An 18,722-nucleotide genomic window follows, 5' to 3' on the forward strand; every position below is an offset into this window, starting at 1 on the left:
TGGTATGGCCGTAAGCAATCTCTGCTTGAAAATCTTGGACTTTAAACAACCTAGGCTTGAAACATATCACAGAGTGAAAATACCTCTTAACTTACTTTAGAAAAAAACTAACAAAGCGATGCAAAAAACTTCATTTTAAAAAGTTTTTCAACAGTTAAAGCACCTGGCATTCCCAGGAGGTCTCCCATCCAAGTACTAACCAGGCCCAAGACTTCTTAGCTTCCGAGATCAGACGAGACCGGGCGTTCTTGGGCTGGTATGGCCGTAAGCAATCTCTGCTTGAAAATCTTGGACTTTAAACAATCTAGGCTTGAAAACATATCACAGAGTGAAAATATCTCTTAACTTACTTTAGAAAAAAACTACCAAAGCGATGCAACAAAACTTCATTTTAAAAAGTTTTTCAACAGTTAAAGCTTACAGCACCTGGCATTCCCAGGAGGTCTCCCATCCAAGTACTAACCAGTTTCAAGCCTTCTTAGCTTCCGAGATCAGACGAGACCGGGCGTTCTTGGGCTGGTATGGCCGTAAGCAATCTCTGCTTGAAAATCTTGGACTTTAAACAACCTAGGCTTGAAAACATATCACAGAGTGAAAATACCTCTTAACTTACTTTAGAAAAAAAATAACAAAGCGATGCTAAAAAACTTCATTAAAAAAAGTTTTTCAAAAGTTAAAGCTTACAGCACCTGGTATTCCCAGGGGGTCTCCCATCCAAGAACTAACCAGGCCCAATCCTTCTTAGCTTCCGAGATCAGACGAGACCGGGCGTTCTTGGGCTGGTACGGCCGTAAGCAATCTCTGCTTGAAAATCTTGGACTTTAAACAACCTAGGCTTGAAAACATATCACAGGGTGAAAATACCTCTTAACTTACTTTAGAAAAAAATAACAAAGCGATGCTAAAAAACATCATTTTAAAAAGTTTTTCAACAGTTAAAGCTTACAGCACCTGGCATTCCCAGGAGGTCTCCCATCCAAGTACTAACCAGGCCCAAGCTTTCTTAGCTTCCGAGATCAGACGAGACCAGGCGTTCTTGGGCTGGTATGGCCGTAAGCAATCTCTGCTTGAAAATCATGGACTTTAAACAACCTAGGCTTGAAAACATATCACAGAGTGAAAATACCTCTTAACTTACATTAGAAAAAAATAACAAAGCGATGCTAAAAAACTTCATTTTAAAAAGTTTTTTAACAGTTAAAGCTTACAGCACCTGGCATTCCCAGGAGGTCTCCCATCCAAGTATTAACCAGGCCTAAGAAGGCTTGGGCCTGGTTAGTACTTGGATGGGAGACCTACTGGGAATACCAGGTGCTGTAAGCTTTAACTGTTGAAAAACTTTTTCAAATGAAGTTTTTTTGCATCGCTTTGTTAGTTTTTATCTAAAGTAAGTTAAGAGGTATTTTCACTCTGTGATATGTTTTTAAGCCTAGGTTGTTTAAAGTCTAGATTTTAAGCAGAGATTGCTTACGGCCATACCAGCCCAAGAACGCCCGGTCTCGTCTGATCTCGGAAGCTAAGAAGGCTTGGGCCTGGTTAGTACTTGGATGGGAGACCTCCTGGGAATACCAGGTGCTGTAAGCTTTAACTGTTGAAAAAGTTTTTAAAATGAATTTTTTTTGCATCGCTTTGTTAGTTTTCATCTAAAGTAAGTTAAGAGGTATTTTCACTCTGTGATATGTTTTCAAGCCTAGGTTGTTTAAAGTCCAAGATTTTCAAGCAGAGATTTCTTACGGCCATACCAGCCCAAGAACGCCCGGTCTCGTCTGATCTCGGAAGCTAAGAAGGCTTGGGCCTGGTTAGTACTTGGATGGGAGACCTACTGGGAATACCAGGTGCTGTAAGCTTTAACTGTTGAAAAACTTTTTCAAATGAAGTTTTTTTGCATCGCTTTGTTAGTTTTTATCTAAAGTAAGTTAAGAGGTATTTTCACTCTGTGATATGTTTTCAAGCCTAGGTTGTTTAAAGTCCAAAATTTTCAAGCACAGATTGCTTACGGCCATACCAGCCCAAGAACGCCCGGTCTCGTCTGATCTCGGAAGCTAAGAAGGCTTGGGCCTGGTTAGTACTTGGATGGGAGACCTCCTGGCAATACCAGGTGCTGTAAGCTTTAACTGTTGAAAAACTTTTTAAAATGAAGTTTTTTTGCATCGCTTTGTTAGTTTTTATCTAAAGTAAGTTAAGAGGTATTTTCACTCTGTGATATGTTTTTAAGCCTAGGTTGTTTAAAGTCTAGATTTTTAAGCAGAGATTGCTTACGGCCATACCAGCCCAAGAACGCCCGGTCTCGTCTGATCTCGGAAGCTAAGAAGGCTTGGGCCTGGTTAGTACTTGGATGGGAGACCTCCTGGGAATACCAGGTGCTGTAAGCTTTAACTGTTGAAAAAGTTTTTAAAATGAATTTTTTTGCATCGCTTTGTTAGTTTTCATCTAAAGTAAGTTAAGAGGTATTTTCACTCTGTGATATGTTTTCAAGCCTAGGTTGTTTAAAGTCCAAGATTTTCAAGCAGCGATTGCTTACAGCCATACCAGCCCAAGAACGCCCGGTCTCGTCTGATCTCAGAAGCTAAGAAGGCTTGGGCCTGGTTAGTACTTTGATGTCAGACCTCCTGGGAATACCAGGTGCTGTAAGCTTTAACTGTTGAAAAACTTTTTCAAATGAAGTTTTTTTGCATCGCTTTGTTAGTTTTTATCTAAAGTAAGTTAAGAGGTGTTTTCACTCTGTGATATGTTTTCAAGCCTAGGTTGTTTAAAGTCCAAGATTTTCAAGCAGAGATTGCTTACGGCTATACCAGCCCAAGAACGCCCGGTCTCGTCTGATCTCGGAAGCTAAGAAGGCTTGGGCCTGGTTAGTACTTGGATGGGAGACCTCCTGGGAATACCAGGTGCTGTAAGCTTTAACTGTTGAAAATCTTTTTAAAATGAAGTTTTTTTGCATCGCTTTGTTAGTTTTTATCTAAAGTAAGTTAAGAAGTATTTTCACTCTGTGATATGTTTTCAAGCCTAGGTGGTTTAAAGTCCAAGATTGTCAAGCAGAGATTGCTTACGGCCATACCAGCCCAAGAACGCACGGTCTCGTCTGATCTCGGAAGCTAAGAAGGCTTGGGCCTGGTTCGTACTTGGATGGTAGACCTCCTGGGAATAACAGGTGCTTTAACTGTTGAAAAACTTTTTAAAATGAAGTTTTTTTGCATCGCTTTGTTAGTTTTTATCTAAAGTAAGTTAAGAGGTATTTTCACTCTGTGATATGTTTTCAAGCCTAGGTTGTTTAAAGTCCAAGATTTTCAAGCAGAGATTGCTTACGGCCATACCAGCCCAAGAACGCCCGGTCTCAGCTGATCTCGGAAGCTAAGAAGGCTTGGGCCTGGTTAGTACTTGGATGGGAGACCTCCTGGGAATACCAGGTGCTGTAAGCTTTAACTGTTGAAAAAGTTTTTAAAATGAAGTTTTTTGCATTGCTTTGTTAGTTTTTATCTAAAGTAAGTTAAGAGGTATTTTCACTCTGTGATATGTTTTCAAGCCTAGGTTGTTTAAAGTCCAAGATTTTCAAGCAGAGATTGCTTACGGCCATACCAGCCCAAGAACGCCCGGTCTCGTCTGATCTCGGAAGCTAAGAAGGCTTGGGCCTGGTTAGTACTTGGATGGGAGACCTCCTGGCAATACCAGGTGCTGTAAGCTTTAACTGTTGAAAAACTTTTTAAAATGAAGTTTTTTTTGCATCGCTTTGTTAGTTTTTATCTAAAGTAAGTTAAGAGGTATTTTCACTCTGTGATATGTTTTCAAGCCTAGGTTGTTTAAAGTCCAAGATTTTCAAGCAGAGATTGCTTACGGCCATACCAGCCCAAGAACGCCCGGTCTCGTCTAATCTCGGAAGCTAAGAAGGCTTGGGCCTGGTTAGTACTTGGATGGGAGACCTCCTGGGAATACCAGGTGCTGTAAGCTTTAACTGTTGAAAAACCTTTTAAAATGAAGTTTTTTTGCATAACTTTGTTAGTTTTTATCTAAAGTAAGTTAAGAGGTATTTTCATTCTGTCATATGTTTTCAAGCCTAGGTTGTTTAAAGTCCAAGATTTTAAGGCAGAGATTGCTTACGGCCATACCAGCCCAAGAACGCCCGGTCTCGTCTGATCTCAGAAGCTAAGAAGGCTTGGGTCTGGTTAGTACTTGGATGGGAGACCTCCTTGGAATACCAGGTGCTGTAAGCTTTAACTGTTGAAAAACTTTTTAAAATTAAGTTTTTTTGCATCGCTTTGTTAGTTTTTATCTAAAGTAAGTTAAGAGGTATTTTCACTCTGTGATATGTTTTCAAGCCTAGGTTGTTTAAAGTCCAAGATTTTAAGGCAGAGATTGCTTACGGCCATACCATCCCAAGAACGCCCGGTCTCGTCTGATCTCAGAAGCTAAGAAGGCTTGGGCCTGGTTAGTACTTGGATGGGAGACCTCCTGGGAATACCAGGTGCTGTAAGCTTTAACTGTTGAAAAACTTTTTAAAATGAATTTTTTTTGCATCGCTTTGTTAGTTTTTATCTAAAGTAAGTTAAGAGGTATTGTCACTCTGTGATATGTTTTAAGCCTAGGTTGTTTAAAGTCCAAGATTTTCAAGCAGAGATTGCTTACGGCCATACCAGCCCAAGAAAGCCCGGTCTCGTCTGATCTCGGAAGCTAAGAAGGCTTGGGCCTGGTTAGTACTTGGAAGGGAGACCTCCTAGGAATACCAGGTGCTGTAAGCTTTAACTGTTGAAAAACTTTTTAAAATGAAGTTTTTTTGCATCGCTTTGTTAGTTTTTATCTAAAGTAAGTTAAGAGGTATTTTCACTCTGTGATATGTTTTCAAGCCTAGGTTGTTTAAAGTCCAAGATTTTAAGGCAGAGATTGCTTACGGCCATACCATCCCATGAACGCCCGGTCTCGTCTGATCTCAGAAGCTAAGAAGGCTTGGGCCTGGTTAGTACTTGGATGGGAGACCTCCTGGAAATACCAGGTGCTGTAAGCTTTAACTGTTGAAAAACTTTTTAAAATGAAGTTTTTTTGCATCGCTTTGTTAGTTTTTATCTAAAGTAAGTTAAGACGTTATGTCACTCTGTGATATGTTTTTAAGCCTAGGTTGTTTAAAGTCCAAGATTTTCAAGCAGAGATTGCTTACGGCCATACCAGCCCAAGAACGCACGGTCTCGTCTGATCTCGGAAGCTAAGAAGGCTTGGGCTTGGTTAGTACTTGGATGGGAGACCTCCTGTGAATAACAGGTGCTTTAACTGTTGAAAAACTTTTTAAAATGAATTTTTTTGCATCGCTTTGTTAGTTTTTATCTAAAGTAAGTTAAGAGGTATTTTCACTCTGTGATATGTTTTCAAGCCTAGGTGGTTTAAAGTCCAAGATTGTCAAGCAGAGAATGCTTACGGCCATACCAGCCCAAGAACGCACGGTCTCGTCTGATCTCGGAAGCTAAGAAGGCTTGGGCCTGGTTAGTACTTGGATGGGAGACCTCCTGGGAATACCAGGTGCTGTAAGCTTTAACTGTTGAAAAACTTTTTAAAATGAAGTTTTTTTGCATTGCTTTGTTAGTTTTTATCTAAAGTAAGTTAAGAGGTATTTTCACTCTGTGATATGTTTTTAAGCCTAGGTTGTTTAAAGTCCAAGATTTTCAAGCAGAGATTGCTTACGGCCATACCAGCCCAAGAAAGCCCGGTCTCGTCTGATCTCGGAAGCTAAGAAGGCTTGGGCCTGGTTAGTACATTGGAAGGGAGACCTCCTAGGAATACCAGGTGCTGTAAGCTTTAACTGTTGAAAAACTTTTTAAAATGAAGTTTTTTTGCATCGCTTTGTTAGTTTTTATCTAAAGTAAGTTAAGAGGTATTTTCACTCTGTGATATGTTTTCAAGCCTAGGTTGTTTAAAGTCCAAGATTTTAAGGCAGAGATTGCTTACGGCCATACCATCCCAAGAACGCCCGGTCTCGTCTGATCTCAGAAGCTAAGAAGGCTTGGGCCTGGTTAGTACTTGGATGGGAGATCCTCCTGGGAATACCAGGTGCTGTAAGCTTTAACTGTTGAAAAACTTTTTAAAATGAAGTTTTTTTGAATCGCTTTGTTAGTTTTTATCTAAAGTAAGTTAAGAGGTATTGTCACTCTGTGATATGTTTTTAAGCCTAGGTTGTTTAAAGTCCAAGATTTTCAAGCAGAGATTGCTTACGGCCATACCAGCCCAAGAACGCACGGTCTCGTCTGATCTCGGAAGCTAAGAAGGCTTGGGCCTTGTTAGTACTTGGATGGGAGACCTCCTGTGAATAACAGGTGCTGTAAGCTTAACTGTTGAAAAACTTTTTAAAATGAAGTTTTTTTGCATCGCTTTGTTAGTTTTTATCTAAAGTAAGTTAAGAGGTATTTTCACTCTGTGATATGTTTTCAAGCCTAGGTGGTTTAAAGTCCAAGATTGTCAAGCAGAGAATGCTTACGGCCATACCAGCCCAAGAACGCACGGTCTCGTCTGATCTCGGAAGCTAAGAAGGCTTGGGCCTGGTTCGTACTTGGATGGGAGACCTCCTGGGAATAACAGGTGCTGTAAGCTTTAACTGTTGAAAAACTTTTTAAAATGAAGTTTTTTTGCATCGCTTTGTTAGTTTTTATCTAAAGTAAGTTAAGAGGTATTTTCACTCTGTGATATGTTTTTAAGCCTAGGTTGTTTAAAGTCTAGATTTTTAAGCAGAGATTGCTTACGGCCATACCAGCCCAAGAACGCCCGGTCTCGTCTGATCTCGGAAGCTAAGAAGGCTTGGGCCTGGTTAGTACTTGGATGGGAGACCTCCTGGGAATACCAGGTGCTGTAAGCTTTAACTGTTGAAAAAGTTTTTAAAATGAATTTTTTTTGCATCGCTTTGTTAGTTGTCATCTAAAGTAAGTTAAGAGGTATTTTCACTCTGTGATATGTTTTCAAGCCTAGGTTGTTTAAAGTCCAAGATTTTCAAGCAGCGATTGCTTACAGCCATACCAGCCCAAGAACGCCCGGTCTCGTCTGATCTCAGAAGCTAAGAAGGCTTGGGCCTGGTTAGTACTTGGATGGGAGACCTCCTGGGAATACCAGGTGCTGTAAGCTTTAACTGTTGAAAATCTTTTTAAAATGAAGTTTTTTTGCATCGCTTTGTTAGTTTTTATCTAAAGTAAGTTAAGAAGTATTTTCACTCTGTGATATGTTTTCAAGCCTAGGTGGTTTAAAGTCCAAGATTGTCAAGCAGAGATTGCTTACGGCCATACCAGCCCAAGAACGCACGGTCTCATCTGATCTCGGAAGCTAAGAAGGCTTGGGCCTGGTTCGTACTTGGATGGGAGACCTCCTGGGAATAACAGGTGCTTTAACTGTTGAAAAACTTTTTAAAATGAAGTTTTTTTGCATCGCTTTGTTAGTTTTTATCTAAAGTAAGTTAAGAGGTATTTTCACTCTGTTATATGTTTTCAAGCCTAGGTTGTTTAAAGTCCAAGATTTTCAAGCAGAGATTGCTTACGGCCATACCAGCCCAAGAACGCCCGGTCTCAGCTGATCTCGGAAGCTAAGAAGGCTTGGGCCTGGTTAGTACTTGGATGGGAGACCTCCTGGGAATACCAGGTGCTGTAAGCTTTAACTGTTGAAAAAGTTTTTAAAATGAAGTTTTTTTGCATTGCTTTGTTAGTTTTTATCTAAAGTAAGTTAAGAGGTATTTTCACTCTGTGATATGTTTTCAAGCCTAGGTTGTTTAAAGTCCAAGATTTTCAAGCAGAGATTGCTTACGGCCATACCAGCCCAAGAACGCCCGGTCTCGTCTGATCTCGGAAGCTAAGAAGGCTTGGGCCTGGTTAGTACTTGGATGGGAGACCTCCTGGCAATACCAGGTGCTGTAAGCTTTAACTGTTGAAAAACTTTTTAAAATGAAGTTTTTTTGCATCGCTTTGTTAGTTTTTATCTAAAGTAAGTTAAAAGGTACTTTCACTCTGTGATATGTTTTCAAGCCTAGGTTGTTTAAAGTCCAAGATTTTCAAGCAGAGATTGCTTACGGCCATACCAGCCCAAGAACGCCCGGTCTCGTCTAATCTCGGAAGCTAGGAAGGCTTGGGCCTGGTTAGTACTTGGATGGGAGACCTCCTGGGAATACCAGGTGCTGTAAGCTTTAACTGTTGAAAAACCTTTTAAAATGAAGTTTTTTTGCATAACTTTGTTAGTTTTTATCTAAAGTAAGTTAAGAGGTATTTTCACTCTGTGATATGTTTTCAAGCCTAGGTTGTTTAAAGTCCAAGATTTTAAGGCAGAGATTGCTTACGGCCATACCAGCCCAAGAACGCCCGGTCTCGTCTGATCTCAGAAGCTAAGAAGGCTTGGGTCTGGTTAGTACTTGGATGGGAGACCTCCTTGGAATACCAGGTGCTGTAAGCTTTAACTGTTGAAAAACTTTTTAAAATGAAGTTTTTTTGCATCGCTTTGTTAGTTTTTATCTAAAGTAAGTTAAGAGGTATTTTCACTCTGTGATATGTTTTCAAGCCTAGGTTGTTTAAAGTCCAAGATTTTAAGGCAGAGATTGCTTACGGCCATACCATCCCAAGAACGCCCGGTCTCGTCTGATCTCAGAAGCTAAGAAGTCTTGGGCCTGGTTAGTACTTGGATGGGAGACCTCCTGGGAATACCAGGTGCTGTAAGCTTTAACTGTTGAAAAACTTTTTAAAATGAAGTTTTTTTGCATCGCTTTGTTAGTTTTTATCTAAAGTAAGTTAAGAGGTATTGTCACTCTGTGATATGTTTTTAAGCCTAGGTTGTTTAAAGTCCAAGATTTTCAAGCAGAGATTGCTTACGGCCATACCAGCCCAAGAAAGCCCGGTCTCGTCTGATCTCGGAAGCTAAGAAGGCTTGGGCCTGGTTAGTACATGGAAGGGAGACCTCCTAGGAATACCAGGTGCTGTAAGCTTTAACTGTTGAAAAACTTTTTAAAATGAAGTTTTTTTGCATCGCTTTGTTACTTTTTATCTAAAGTAAGTTAAGAGGTTTTTTCACTCTGTGATATGTTTTCAAGCCTAGGTTGTTTAAAGTCCAAGATTTTAAGGCAGAGATTGCTTACGGCCATACCATTGTGGAAGGAAAATTTAGTAGGCCCAGACACTCCACGAAATTTAGTAGGCCAGACTCTCCACGTGTTTCACCTTTGGTCATGGAACAGTCAGAAGACAACTGTGTATCTTAGGTCTGACCTTGTTGATGCAAAAGTTTGATGCAAAAACTAGACATAAACTGATAAAAGAAAGGTTCTGTGACGTTGATGGGCGCCACTGTCCAAAGTGGTGCGAGCTTGCTTTTCGACCTTGTACACCCCAGATGTATAAATGCTTGTGAACTGTAATCAAGCGGGGGGATGTTCTCTTGTGGGTCCCCCAGTGCGCGGTAAAATAAACTTGGATAATCAATTCAGTTGACTTCCTTTATTGCAGCTCCCCAGACGGCAGAATTTCCACCACAATTGGCGTCACGAACAGGATCCGCGTGAATCCGCCAGGACATGACCGGAGTGGCTGGTCACCCTGGGTCACCAAGATCCATCTCCAAAACCTCGTCTTAGAGTTTCGGAGTGACTGGGACTGCGGTCAGTGTCCTTGGCCGATTCCGCCGGGATTTTTTCTCTTTTCTGTCGTCTGGGGACACGAACACGGTGAGCTAAAATATTCCACCTCTCAAACATTTAATGAAAACTGCAGAATTTAGAAGATTAATAAATCCAAAATCAAATTGATAAGGGGAATTGCATATTTGCTTTATTCTGTAGTCAACTGAGTTGATCCAACTAAGCGAGTGTCACTTTTTATTTTGTTTAATAGAGGTTAAAGTCCTCTGAGTAAAACGATCTTGGAGATCGAGTGTGAAATAAAAGTGTGAGCCTTCTTTACAAGATAAAAAAAAAAAAAAAAAAAAAATCATTCAATCATTAAGTAATATTTCAATCAGTGTGAGTAATAAGGCAAGAGCACAAAGGGAAAACGTGAAACGGGAAGAGTTGTGAGCCATTAGTTATCTGTGAGCTCTCTTAGCAAGAGCAGTTGTTTTCGTTGGGCTGTGAATTCCCCGGGCAAACTCGAGAAAGCTGTGTGCATAAAAAATGGGAAATAAAAGTGGGAAAAGTGACACTCCTATTAGTCCCGAAACTAAGTTAATGATACTGATGAAACAGAAATATGGTGATGATGTGTGTAATCATCTGGTGGACTGGCATGAAAATTACGGTTTTCCTGCGGGTGGGTCTCTTAGTCAAACTCAGCTAAAAAAGCTGAAGGAGGGGCTAGAGGGCAGCAGGCAAAAAATACTGCAGTCAAGTAAAAGTAAAGTAATTCGGAAAATGCTTATAATGGAAGACTGTTTTAAAATATGGGAAGCAGAGGGTGACCGAAGAGACAAGCCAAACACCCAGAACGCTCTGACTGCGCTGACTGTGGGAAAGAAAACAAAAGGGAAGACTACGCTGAACCTTGATACCAAAAAAAAATTCTCTGATACTGCACCTGCCTCGTTGTATCCGTCATTACAGGGCGCACGGGTCAACCTGAGTTTGGACTCCACCCCTCCGCCCTACCCCCAACAGCAACCCCCACTGAAACAGCAGCAACTCCCGCTGGAGAAACCGTTACAAGAACAGCAGAAACCACCACAGCATGATGGCGTCACTGCTTCAACTTCAGAAAAAAAAAACACCACCAGAGCAGCCGCCCCATATTCTCCACCCAAGACCCGGTCTGCCACCACATCTTCTGAACCATCAGGACCCTCAACTGCAACTCTCCCCATGATTCAGGTTGCTGGGACAGGGGGGCCTACATTTGTTTACAGACCATGGACAACGGAAGACCTTCTGAACTCTTCCAAGCATCTCCCAAATGCAGATCGAGGGGGTGCGGCCCTGTCCAGAGCCGTGAGCGATTTCATCAGAGAATTCACACCAACATCCACCGAAATGGCCCGAGTCCTGCTAAGGCACATGACCCCTGCGCAGTATGGTCAGCTACGTGAACATTTCACTACCCATCATCAGCCCTGCACCCCTGGTTGGGCAACTGCTGATCAAAACGACATTGGTGCAGTGAGGGGAGATGCAGATTACAGATGTTGGGCTGAAGGACTTGTGACCGCGATCGCTGGTAACTTTCCTACTGCCTGTGACCTTTCTAAAATCAGCACGTGTGCTCAGCAGCCTTTGGAGTCAGCAGAAGATTTTTTGATTCGACTCCAAGTTGTGTTTGATGACCACAGCGGCCTTGCTCGCCCCCATGATTACCCTGGACAAGGTATGACACCATACGAAGCGCTCCTGAAAAATACCTTCATTGATGGCCTTCTCCCCCCCCTCAGTGAAGCAACAAAGACTTCCTGCATCATGTGGGCAGATGCTTCAGTGCGTCTCGCTGAAGTTCTGCGCCATGCGCGCCACGCCCAGGCCAGACAGGCGGAAGCGAGGATCAAAGAAGACAACAAAAACAAAGATTCAACCCACAGGGCACAACTAGCTCTGTTGCAGCATGCTGCTGCCAACTCCACTTCATATCGCGGACCGGATGTGTGCTTCAGGTGTAACCAAAGGGGACACTGGGCACGAGATTGCACCAAAAGATGGAGAGGACAGTGGAGACCACGAAGCGAGGAACAATTTGATGTGTGCTTCAACTGTGGCCAAAGCGGACATTGGTTACGAGAATGTCCCAATGAAGAAAGAGAATGGAGCAGAGGACATGGTGTTCCCTATGGCGAGAGACGTGGACACAGAGGAGAACACACCCATCATGAACAATCCCAAACAGCCTGACTGGTGAAGCGGGGCGGAGCTCCAAACGAAGGCGCGGCTGCAGCCCTGAAGGAGGCTCCAACCAAGGTCATGCACACCCACACAGACACACTCACACACATTCCAACAAAGGTCCTGGGGACGGTGAAGTGGTTCAACGTTTGCAACGGCTACGGTTTCATCAACAGGAATGACACAAAAGAAGATGTTTTTGTACACCAGACTGCCATAAAGAAAAACAACCCAAGAAAATACCTCCGCAGTGTTGGGGGCGGTGAGACTGTGGAGTTTGATGTCGTTGAAGGGGAGAAGGGTGCCGAGGCGGCCAATGTCACCGGCCCAGGGGGGGTCCCAGTCCAGGGCAGCAAATACGTCGCTGACCGGAACCGCTACAGGCGGTACCCACGCCGGAGGAGACCCCCACGCGACTACCAGGATAACTACCAGAGCGAGGGGCGGGAGAAGAGAGAGAGCCAGGAAATTGGTCCTGAGGGGGTCGCACAGCCACAGCAACGCAGAACTTTGTTCCCTGGCAGGCGGCGCTATCCACCGTACTTTGTCCGCCGACGCTATGGCAGCCGCCCCCCATATACCAGCGCACCACGAAAGGAAATGACAGAAGGAACTGAAGGTGATGACAACCAGGGTGGTCCAGACCAGAGCAAACCAATGAGGCAGAACTACTACCGAGGCTTCAGACCAAGGAGTCCCCCACGTCCCAGACTGGTGAGGGAAGGCGAGGAAGACAAAGAGAACCAGGGCGAAGGCAAAGAGAACCAGGAGCCCCACCAGCGGCGCTACAGATGCAACATCAACTACCGCCCAGACCACCGAACCTCAGGATGGCAAAGAGAGCAAGGCAGCCGAAACATCCGCTGAGAAAACGTCCGCTCCCGAGGCTGAGCAGAGCGGGGCTGAATAAACACTGATTTACCATCGCTACCATCGTCCGGTAAAGTCAACAAGAAGAAACATCAAAGATCTGAGCAATAAGAAACAGATTTGACTTGACAATCGTCTAAGCTTGCAACATGCATTTGACCAGATTACCACCAATTGCCTGCAGAATCTATGCAGACTTGTTCTTTTCCATTATTTTTAGGTGACAGTTAAACATTTTGGGGAAACGGCAGATGGCTTTCTAAATCGGTCTTAAGTTTTTACACCAAATGGTTTTTAAAGGGAAAAATAATTTGATATTTGGTCTGTTTTGGAAAAAAAAAAAAAAAACAAAAAAAACTTGGCCACAGGAATAACTTGTTGTTACTTGCAGAAGCTACTGGTGACATTGCAAAATCTGATTGCATTGTATGTTTAGGACCTCGCCCATTGTTGAAGATTGTCCCCACTCCAGCCGAACTGAATTACCTGTCTTATCCAACTTATGACTCAAGATAACCTTGATCCTTTTTGCTCTTTTTGGGATTTCCTTTTTCCTGTAGGATCAAAAGCCGATGTCTTGTTTTTGATGCTGAAGTAGCTCGTAACAATTTTACTTGTTTTGTTAACCCTTCCCCTGGTAATACTGTTGGTACTGTGAATGTTTCATATTGTGCATCCATCCACAACCTGTCTGATTCCCCGAAAGTTGATCGTTCTGACATCTGGTGGTGGTAAAACACTGCGCTCCACTTTACCTGAGAACTGGTTGGGTGTCTGCACTCCTTCTACTCTTATCCTACCTGTGACTATTTTGCCTGTAACTGCATCGGAAGTTCCAGTCTCTTTTTCCAATGTTCACTCCCATTTAGCTAGGAGATCATTGTTTTCTTTTGATTCCCCTGATACAACTTACATTGATACCATAGGTATTCCCAGAGGTGTGCCCGACGAATACATATTAGTTAATCAAATAGCTGCAGGCTTTGAATAAATTTTTATTTTGAATAACTCCTAACAAAAATGTTGACAGAATCAATTACATTCATTACAAGGTGCAGCGCTTATCAAACTTCACTAGAGATGGATTTGAGACTGTACATGGACAATTTAAAGCCACCTCACTTATGGCCTTCCAGAACCACATTGCTGTTGATATGTTATTAGACCCCTAGAAAAAATTATGTAACTCTTGTTCATAGTGGTCAATCATGCTTTGAATCAAGCTCCTCCTCGGATGAGACAGATGCAGACACATAATACACTATATATTGATTGATATACTTGTTGTTGATTTTCATTTTAAATAGTTTGTTTTTTTTAATTATTTAGTTTTGAGTTTATATTTTTATACAACTGCCTGTGATGAGTTACCTTAAACCCTTGATGGAGTGGTATACTTTGATGTTTCTGGTTGTATATTAAGTTACTTTGTAATTTTGCATTAATTTGCTGCGTACTTTTTAATCATTTTTATAATCATTTTTTATTCTTTGAATTTTGTGCTATTATGTAATTATGTACTCCTCACCTTGCGTACACATCATATATATTTTTGTGCCTATAGTAGAGATCAATTAATCAAAAAAAAAAAAAAAGTGTGGAGTGTGGAAGGAAAATTTAGTAGGCCCAGACACTCCACGAAATTTAGTAGGCCAGACTCTCCACGTGTTTCACCTTTGGTCATGGAACAGTCAGAAGACAACTGTGTATCTTAGGTCTGACCTTGTTGATGCAAAAGTTTGATGCAAAAACTAGACATAAACTGATAAAAGAAAGGTTCTGTGACGTTGATGGGCGCCACTGTCCAAAGTGGTGCGAGCTTGCTTTTCGACCTTGTACACCCCAGATGTATAAATGCTTGTGAACTGTAATCAAGCGGGGGGATGTTCTCTTGTGGGTCCCCCCGTGCGCGGTAAAATAAACTTGGATAATCAATTCAGTTGACTTCCTTTATTGCAGCTCCCCAGACGGCAGAATTTCCACCACACCATCCCAAGAACGCCCGGTCTCGTCTGATCTCAGAAGCTAAGAAGGCTTGGGCCTGGTTAGTACTTGGATGGGAGACCTCCTGGGAATACCAGGTGCTGTAAGCTTTAACTGTTGAAAAACTTTTTAAAATGAAGTTTTTTTGCATCGCTTTGTTAGTTTTTATCTAAAGTAAGTTAAGAGGTATTGTCACTCTGTGATATGTTTTTAAGCCTAGGTTGTTTAAAGTCCAAGATTTTCAAGCAGAGATTGCTTACGGCCATACCAGCCCAAGAACGCCCGGTCTCGTCTGATCTCGGAAGCTAAGAAGGCTTGGGCTTGGTTAGTACTTGGATGGGAGACCTCCTGTGAATAACAGGTGCTTTAACTGTTGAAAAACTTTTTAAAATGAATTTTTTTTGCATCGCTTTGTTAGTTTTTATCTAAAGTAAGTTAAGAGGTATTTTCACTCTGTGATATGTTTTTAAGCCTAGGTTGTTTAAAGTCTAGATTTTTAAGCAGAGATTGCTTACGGCCATACCAGCCCAAGAACGCCCGGTCTCGTCTGATCTCGGAAGCTAAGAAGGCTTGGGCCTGCTTAGTACTTGGATGGGAGACCTCCTGGGAATACCAGGTGCTGTAAGCTTTAACTGTTGAAAAAGTTTTTAAAATGAATTTTTTTTGCATCGCTTTGTTAGTTTTCATCTAAAGTAAGTTAAGAGGTATTTTCACTCTGTGATATGTTTTCAAGCCTAGGTTGTTTAAAGTCCAAGATTTTCAAGCAGCAATTGCTTACAGCCATACCAGCCCAAGAACGCCCGGTCTCGTCTGATCTCAGAAGCTAAGAAGGCTTGGGCCTGGTTAGTACTTGGATGGGAGACCTCCTGGGAGTACCAGGTGCTGTAAGCTTTAACTGTTGAAAAACTTTTTCAAATGAAGTTTTTTTGCATCGCTTTGTTAGTTTTTATCTAAAGTAAGTTAAGAGGTATTTTCACTCTGTGATATGTTTTCAAGCCTAGGTTGTTTAAAGTCCAAGATTTTCAAGCAGAGATTGCTTACGGCCATACCAGCCCAAGAACGCCCGGTCTCGTCTGATCTCGGAAGCTAAGAAGGCTTGGGCCTGGTTAGTACTTGAATGGGAGACCTCCTGGGAATACCAGGTGCTGTAAGCTTTAACTGTTGAAAAAGTTTTTAAAATGAAGTTTTTTTGCATTGCTTTGTTAGTTTTTATCTAAAGTAAGTTAAGAGGTATTTTCACTCTGTGATATGTTTTCAAGCCTAGGTTGTTTAAAGTCCAAGATTTTCAAGCAGAGATTGCTTACGGCCATACCATCCCAAGAACGCCCGGTCTCGTCTGATCTCAGAAGCTAAGAAGGCTTGGGCCTGGTTAGTACTTGGATGGGAGACCTCCTGGGAATACCAGGTGCTGTAAGCTTTAACTGTTGAAAAACTTTTTAAAATGAAGTTTTTTTGCATCGCTTTGTTAGTTTTTATCTAAAGTAAGTTAAGACGTATTGTCACTCTGTGATATGTTTTCAAGCCTAGGTTGTTTAAAGTCCAAGATTTTCAAGCAGAGATTGCTTACGGCCATACCAGCCCAAGAACGCACGGTCTCGTCTGATCTCGGAAGCTAAGAAGGCTTGGGCCTGGTTAGTACTTGGATGGGAGACCTCCTGGGAATACCAGGTGCTGTAAGCTTTAACTGTTGAAAAACTTTTTAAAATGAAGTTTTTTTCGCATCGCTTTGTTAGTTTTTATCTAAAGTAAGTTAAGAGGTATTTTCACTCTGTGATATGTTTTCAAGCCTAGGTTGTTTAAAGTCCAAGATTTTCAAGCAGAGATTGCTTACGGCCATACCAGCCCAAGAACGCCCGGTCTCGTCTGATCTCGGAAGCTAAGAAGGCTTGGGCCTGGTTAGTACTTGGATGGGAGACCTCCTGGGAATACCAGGTGCTGTAAGCTTTAACTGTTGAAAAACTTTTTAAAATGAAGTTTTTTTGCATCGCTTTGTTAGTTTTTATCTAAAGTAAGTTAAGAGGTATTTTCACTCTGTGATATGTTTTCAAGCCTAGGTTGTTTAAAGTCCAAGATTTTCAAGGCAGAGATTGCTTACGGCCATACCAGCCCAAGAACGCCCGGTCTCGTCTGATCTCAGAAGCTAAGAAGGCTTGGGCCTGGTTAGTACTTGGATGGGAGACCTCCTTGGAATACCAGGTGCTGTAAGCTTTAACTGTTGAAAAACTTTTTAAAATTAAGTTTTTTTGCATCGCTTTGTTAGTTTTTATCTAAAGTAAGTTAAGAGGTATTTTCACTCTGTGATATGTTTTCAAGCCTAGGTTGTTTAAAGTCCAAGATTTTCAAGGCAGAGATTGCTTACGGCCATACCATCCCAAGAACGCCCGGTCTCGTCTGATCTCAGAAGCTAAGAAGGCTTGGGCCTGGTTAGTACTTGGATGGGAGACCTCCTGGGAATACCAGGTGCTGTAAGCTTTAACTGTTGAAAAACTTTTTAAAATGAAGTTTTTTTGCATCGCTTTGTTAGTTTTTATCTAAAGTAAGTTAAGAGGTATTGTCACTCTGTGATATGTTTTCAAGCCTAGGTTGTTTAAAGTCCAAGATTTTCAAGCAGAGATTGCTTACGGCCATACCAGCCCAAGAACGCCCGGTCTCGTCTGATCTCGGAAGCTAAGAAGGCTTGGGCCTGGTTAGTACTTGGAATGGGAGACCTCCTAGGAATACCAGGTGCTGTAAGCTTTAACTGTTGAAAAACGTTTTAAAATGAAGTTTTTTTGCATCGCTTTGTTAGTTTTTCTCTAAAGTAAGTTAAGAGGTATTTTCACTCTGTGATATGTTTTCAAGCCTAGGTTGTTTAAAGTCCAAGATTTTAAGGCAGAGATTGCTTACGGCCATACCATCCCAAGAACGCCCGGTCTCGTCTGATCTCAGAAGCTAAGAAGGCTTGGGCCTGGTTAGTACTTGGATGGGAGACCTCCTGGGAATACCAGGTGCTGTAAGCTTTAACTGTTGAAAAACTTTTTAAAATGAAGTTTTTTTGCATCGCTTTGTTAGTTTTTATCTAAAGTAAGTTAAGAGGTATTGTCACTCTGTGATATGTTTTTAAGCCTAGGTTGTTTAAAGTCCAAGATTTTCAAGCAGAGATTGCTTACGGCCATACCAGCCCAAGAACGCACGGTCTCATCTGATCTCGGAAGCTAAGAAGGCTTGGGCTTGGTTAGTACTTGGATGGGAGACCTCCTGTGAATAACAGGTGCTTTAACTGTTGAAAAACTTTTTAAAATGAATTTTTTTTGCATCGCTTTGTTAGTTTTTATCTAAAGTAAGTTAAGAGGTATTTTCACTCTGTGATATGTTTTCAAGCCTAGGTGGTTTAAAGTCCAAGATTGTCAAGCAGAGAATGCTTACGGCCATACCAGCCCAAGAACGCACGGTCTCGTCTGATCTCGGAAGCTAAGAAGGCTTGGGCCTGGTTAGTACTTGGATGGTAGACCTCCTGGGAATAACAGGTGCTTTAACTGTTGAAAAACTTTTTAAAATGAAGTTTTTTTGCATCGCTTTGTTAGTTTTTATCTAAAGAAAGTTAAGAGGTATTTTCACTCTGTGATATGTTTTCAAGCCTAGGTTGTTTAAAGTCCAAGATTTTCAAGCAGAGATTGCTTACGGCCATACCAGCCCAAGAACGCCCGGTCTCAGTCTGATCTCGGAAGTTAAGAAGGCTTGGGCCTGGTTAGTACTTGGATGGGAGACCTCCTGGGAATACCAGGTGCTGTAAGCTTTAACTGTTGAAAAACTTTTTAAAATGAAGTTTTTTTGCATCGCTTTGTTAGTTTTTATCTAAAGTAAGTTAAGAGGTATTTTCACTCTGTGATATGTTTTCAAGCCTAGGTTGTTTAAAGTCCAAGATTTTCAAGGCAGAGATTGCTTACGGCCATACCAGCCCAAGAACGCTCGGTCTCGTCTGATCTCAGAAGCTAAGAAGGCTTGGGCCTGGTTAGTACTTGGATGGAGACCTCCTTGGAATACCAGGTGCTGTAAGCTTTAACTGTTGAAAAACTTTTTAAAATGAAGTTTTTTTGCATCG

The 18,722-nt window shown here is 41.9% G+C and overlaps 31 non-coding genes and 19 pseudogenes across 31 annotated transcripts; 46 read left to right on the forward strand and 4 right to left on the reverse strand.

The window, feature by feature from the left end:
• Positions 1 to 151: 151 nt before the first annotated feature.
• On the reverse strand, positions 152 to 270 carry LOC114783205 (uncharacterized; annotated as a pseudogene).
• A 144-nt stretch (positions 271 to 414) lies between these two features.
• Positions 415 to 533, reverse strand: LOC114783179 (uncharacterized; annotated as a pseudogene).
• Positions 534 to 677: 144 nt separating this feature from the next.
• On the reverse strand, positions 678 to 796 carry LOC114783171 (uncharacterized; annotated as a pseudogene).
• Positions 797 to 939: 143 nt separating this feature from the next.
• LOC114783125 (5S ribosomal RNA) lies at positions 940 to 1,058 on the reverse strand. Its single transcript, XR_003748398.1, has one exon. It is a non-coding gene; the product is annotated as a 5S ribosomal RNA (ribosomal RNA).
• Positions 1,059 to 1,465: 407 nt separating this feature from the next.
• LOC114783017 (5S ribosomal RNA) lies at positions 1,466 to 1,584 on the forward strand. Its single transcript, XR_003748293.1, has one exon. It is a non-coding gene; the product is annotated as a 5S ribosomal RNA (ribosomal RNA).
• Positions 1,585 to 1,728: 144 nt separating this feature from the next.
• LOC114783088 (5S ribosomal RNA) lies at positions 1,729 to 1,847 on the forward strand. The gene has a single exon (XR_003748362.1). It is a non-coding gene; the product is annotated as a 5S ribosomal RNA (ribosomal RNA).
• A 144-nt stretch (positions 1,848 to 1,991) lies between these two features.
• LOC114783100 (5S ribosomal RNA) lies at positions 1,992 to 2,110 on the forward strand. Its single transcript, XR_003748374.1, has one exon. It is a non-coding gene; the product is annotated as a 5S ribosomal RNA (ribosomal RNA).
• Positions 2,111 to 2,253: 143 nt separating this feature from the next.
• Positions 2,254 to 2,372, forward strand: LOC114783133 (5S ribosomal RNA). Its single transcript, XR_003748406.1, has one exon. It is a non-coding gene; the product is annotated as a 5S ribosomal RNA (ribosomal RNA).
• A 143-nt stretch (positions 2,373 to 2,515) lies between these two features.
• LOC114783181 (uncharacterized) lies at positions 2,516 to 2,634 on the forward strand (annotated as a pseudogene).
• Positions 2,635 to 2,778: 144 nt separating this feature from the next.
• On the forward strand, positions 2,779 to 2,897 carry LOC114783062 (5S ribosomal RNA). Its single transcript, XR_003748336.1, has one exon. It is a non-coding gene; the product is annotated as a 5S ribosomal RNA (ribosomal RNA).
• A 144-nt stretch (positions 2,898 to 3,041) lies between these two features.
• Positions 3,042 to 3,160, forward strand: LOC114783246 (uncharacterized; annotated as a pseudogene).
• Positions 3,161 to 3,297: 137 nt separating this feature from the next.
• On the forward strand, positions 3,298 to 3,416 carry LOC114783068 (5S ribosomal RNA). Its single transcript, XR_003748342.1, has one exon. It is a non-coding gene; the product is annotated as a 5S ribosomal RNA (ribosomal RNA).
• A 143-nt stretch (positions 3,417 to 3,559) lies between these two features.
• On the forward strand, positions 3,560 to 3,678 carry LOC114783101 (5S ribosomal RNA). The gene has a single exon (XR_003748375.1). It is a non-coding gene; the product is annotated as a 5S ribosomal RNA (ribosomal RNA).
• A 145-nt stretch (positions 3,679 to 3,823) lies between these two features.
• Positions 3,824 to 3,942, forward strand: LOC114783091 (5S ribosomal RNA). The gene has a single exon (XR_003748365.1). It is a non-coding gene; the product is annotated as a 5S ribosomal RNA (ribosomal RNA).
• A 144-nt stretch (positions 3,943 to 4,086) lies between these two features.
• On the forward strand, positions 4,087 to 4,205 carry LOC114783152 (5S ribosomal RNA). The gene has a single exon (XR_003748425.1). It is a non-coding gene; the product is annotated as a 5S ribosomal RNA (ribosomal RNA).
• A 144-nt stretch (positions 4,206 to 4,349) lies between these two features.
• LOC114783137 (5S ribosomal RNA) lies at positions 4,350 to 4,468 on the forward strand. The gene has a single exon (XR_003748410.1). It is a non-coding gene; the product is annotated as a 5S ribosomal RNA (ribosomal RNA).
• Positions 4,469 to 4,611: 143 nt separating this feature from the next.
• LOC114783136 (5S ribosomal RNA) lies at positions 4,612 to 4,730 on the forward strand. The gene has a single exon (XR_003748409.1). It is a non-coding gene; the product is annotated as a 5S ribosomal RNA (ribosomal RNA).
• Positions 4,731 to 4,874: 144 nt separating this feature from the next.
• On the forward strand, positions 4,875 to 4,993 carry LOC114783178 (uncharacterized; annotated as a pseudogene).
• Positions 4,994 to 5,137: 144 nt separating this feature from the next.
• LOC114783242 (uncharacterized) lies at positions 5,138 to 5,256 on the forward strand (annotated as a pseudogene).
• A 136-nt stretch (positions 5,257 to 5,392) lies between these two features.
• On the forward strand, positions 5,393 to 5,511 carry LOC114783082 (5S ribosomal RNA). Its single transcript, XR_003748357.1, has one exon. It is a non-coding gene; the product is annotated as a 5S ribosomal RNA (ribosomal RNA).
• Positions 5,512 to 5,655: 144 nt separating this feature from the next.
• LOC114783202 (uncharacterized) lies at positions 5,656 to 5,775 on the forward strand (annotated as a pseudogene).
• Positions 5,776 to 5,919: 144 nt separating this feature from the next.
• Positions 5,920 to 6,039, forward strand: LOC114783195 (uncharacterized; annotated as a pseudogene).
• A 144-nt stretch (positions 6,040 to 6,183) lies between these two features.
• Positions 6,184 to 6,302, forward strand: LOC114783177 (uncharacterized; annotated as a pseudogene).
• Positions 6,303 to 6,445: 143 nt separating this feature from the next.
• On the forward strand, positions 6,446 to 6,564 carry LOC114783149 (5S ribosomal RNA). The gene has a single exon (XR_003748422.1). It is a non-coding gene; the product is annotated as a 5S ribosomal RNA (ribosomal RNA).
• Positions 6,565 to 6,707: 143 nt separating this feature from the next.
• On the forward strand, positions 6,708 to 6,826 carry LOC114783249 (5S ribosomal RNA). The gene has a single exon (XR_003748438.1). It is a non-coding gene; the product is annotated as a 5S ribosomal RNA (ribosomal RNA).
• Positions 6,827 to 6,970: 144 nt separating this feature from the next.
• Positions 6,971 to 7,089, forward strand: LOC114783087 (5S ribosomal RNA). The gene has a single exon (XR_003748361.1). It is a non-coding gene; the product is annotated as a 5S ribosomal RNA (ribosomal RNA).
• Positions 7,090 to 7,233: 144 nt separating this feature from the next.
• LOC114783227 (uncharacterized) lies at positions 7,234 to 7,352 on the forward strand (annotated as a pseudogene).
• A 137-nt stretch (positions 7,353 to 7,489) lies between these two features.
• On the forward strand, positions 7,490 to 7,608 carry LOC114783070 (5S ribosomal RNA). The gene has a single exon (XR_003748345.1). It is a non-coding gene; the product is annotated as a 5S ribosomal RNA (ribosomal RNA).
• A 144-nt stretch (positions 7,609 to 7,752) lies between these two features.
• Positions 7,753 to 7,871, forward strand: LOC114783103 (5S ribosomal RNA). The gene has a single exon (XR_003748376.1). It is a non-coding gene; the product is annotated as a 5S ribosomal RNA (ribosomal RNA).
• Positions 7,872 to 8,015: 144 nt separating this feature from the next.
• Positions 8,016 to 8,134, forward strand: LOC114783148 (5S ribosomal RNA). The gene has a single exon (XR_003748421.1). It is a non-coding gene; the product is annotated as a 5S ribosomal RNA (ribosomal RNA).
• A 144-nt stretch (positions 8,135 to 8,278) lies between these two features.
• On the forward strand, positions 8,279 to 8,397 carry LOC114783153 (5S ribosomal RNA). The gene has a single exon (XR_003748426.1). It is a non-coding gene; the product is annotated as a 5S ribosomal RNA (ribosomal RNA).
• Positions 8,398 to 8,541: 144 nt separating this feature from the next.
• On the forward strand, positions 8,542 to 8,660 carry LOC114783176 (uncharacterized; annotated as a pseudogene).
• A 144-nt stretch (positions 8,661 to 8,804) lies between these two features.
• LOC114783166 (uncharacterized) lies at positions 8,805 to 8,923 on the forward strand (annotated as a pseudogene).
• Positions 8,924 to 11,688: 2,765 nt separating this feature from the next.
• On the forward strand, positions 11,689 to 12,860 carry LOC114783016 (nuclease-sensitive element-binding protein 1 pseudogene; annotated as a pseudogene).
• A 1,772-nt stretch (positions 12,861 to 14,632) lies between these two features.
• Positions 14,633 to 14,751, forward strand: LOC114783248 (uncharacterized; annotated as a pseudogene).
• A 144-nt stretch (positions 14,752 to 14,895) lies between these two features.
• LOC114783216 (uncharacterized) lies at positions 14,896 to 15,014 on the forward strand (annotated as a pseudogene).
• Positions 15,015 to 15,150: 136 nt separating this feature from the next.
• LOC114783074 (5S ribosomal RNA) lies at positions 15,151 to 15,269 on the forward strand. The gene has a single exon (XR_003748349.1). It is a non-coding gene; the product is annotated as a 5S ribosomal RNA (ribosomal RNA).
• A 144-nt stretch (positions 15,270 to 15,413) lies between these two features.
• LOC114783106 (5S ribosomal RNA) lies at positions 15,414 to 15,532 on the forward strand. Its single transcript, XR_003748379.1, has one exon. It is a non-coding gene; the product is annotated as a 5S ribosomal RNA (ribosomal RNA).
• A 144-nt stretch (positions 15,533 to 15,676) lies between these two features.
• Positions 15,677 to 15,795, forward strand: LOC114783061 (5S ribosomal RNA). The gene has a single exon (XR_003748335.1). It is a non-coding gene; the product is annotated as a 5S ribosomal RNA (ribosomal RNA).
• A 144-nt stretch (positions 15,796 to 15,939) lies between these two features.
• Positions 15,940 to 16,058, forward strand: LOC114783138 (5S ribosomal RNA). The gene has a single exon (XR_003748411.1). It is a non-coding gene; the product is annotated as a 5S ribosomal RNA (ribosomal RNA).
• Positions 16,059 to 16,202: 144 nt separating this feature from the next.
• Positions 16,203 to 16,321, forward strand: LOC114783083 (5S ribosomal RNA). The gene has a single exon (XR_003748358.1). It is a non-coding gene; the product is annotated as a 5S ribosomal RNA (ribosomal RNA).
• Positions 16,322 to 16,466: 145 nt separating this feature from the next.
• LOC114783267 (5S ribosomal RNA) lies at positions 16,467 to 16,585 on the forward strand. The gene has a single exon (XR_003748449.1). It is a non-coding gene; the product is annotated as a 5S ribosomal RNA (ribosomal RNA).
• Positions 16,586 to 16,730: 145 nt separating this feature from the next.
• LOC114783121 (5S ribosomal RNA) lies at positions 16,731 to 16,849 on the forward strand. The gene has a single exon (XR_003748393.1). It is a non-coding gene; the product is annotated as a 5S ribosomal RNA (ribosomal RNA).
• Positions 16,850 to 16,994: 145 nt separating this feature from the next.
• LOC114783140 (5S ribosomal RNA) lies at positions 16,995 to 17,113 on the forward strand. Its single transcript, XR_003748413.1, has one exon. It is a non-coding gene; the product is annotated as a 5S ribosomal RNA (ribosomal RNA).
• A 144-nt stretch (positions 17,114 to 17,257) lies between these two features.
• On the forward strand, positions 17,258 to 17,377 carry LOC114783134 (5S ribosomal RNA). Its single transcript, XR_003748407.1, has one exon. It is a non-coding gene; the product is annotated as a 5S ribosomal RNA (ribosomal RNA).
• Positions 17,378 to 17,521: 144 nt separating this feature from the next.
• LOC114783141 (5S ribosomal RNA) lies at positions 17,522 to 17,640 on the forward strand. Its single transcript, XR_003748414.1, has one exon. It is a non-coding gene; the product is annotated as a 5S ribosomal RNA (ribosomal RNA).
• Positions 17,641 to 17,784: 144 nt separating this feature from the next.
• Positions 17,785 to 17,903, forward strand: LOC114783234 (uncharacterized; annotated as a pseudogene).
• A 137-nt stretch (positions 17,904 to 18,040) lies between these two features.
• LOC114783233 (uncharacterized) lies at positions 18,041 to 18,159 on the forward strand (annotated as a pseudogene).
• A 137-nt stretch (positions 18,160 to 18,296) lies between these two features.
• LOC114783066 (5S ribosomal RNA) lies at positions 18,297 to 18,416 on the forward strand. The gene has a single exon (XR_003748340.1). It is a non-coding gene; the product is annotated as a 5S ribosomal RNA (ribosomal RNA).
• Positions 18,417 to 18,561: 145 nt separating this feature from the next.
• On the forward strand, positions 18,562 to 18,679 carry LOC114783187 (uncharacterized; annotated as a pseudogene).
• The last annotated feature ends 43 nt before the right edge of the window (positions 18,680 to 18,722 follow it).

Source organism: Denticeps clupeoides, unplaced genomic scaffold (genome assembly GCF_900700375.1).
Source record: "Denticeps clupeoides unplaced genomic scaffold, fDenClu1.1, whole genome shotgun sequence".
NCBI lineage: Eukaryota > Metazoa > Chordata > Actinopteri > Clupeiformes > Denticipitidae > Denticeps > Denticeps clupeoides.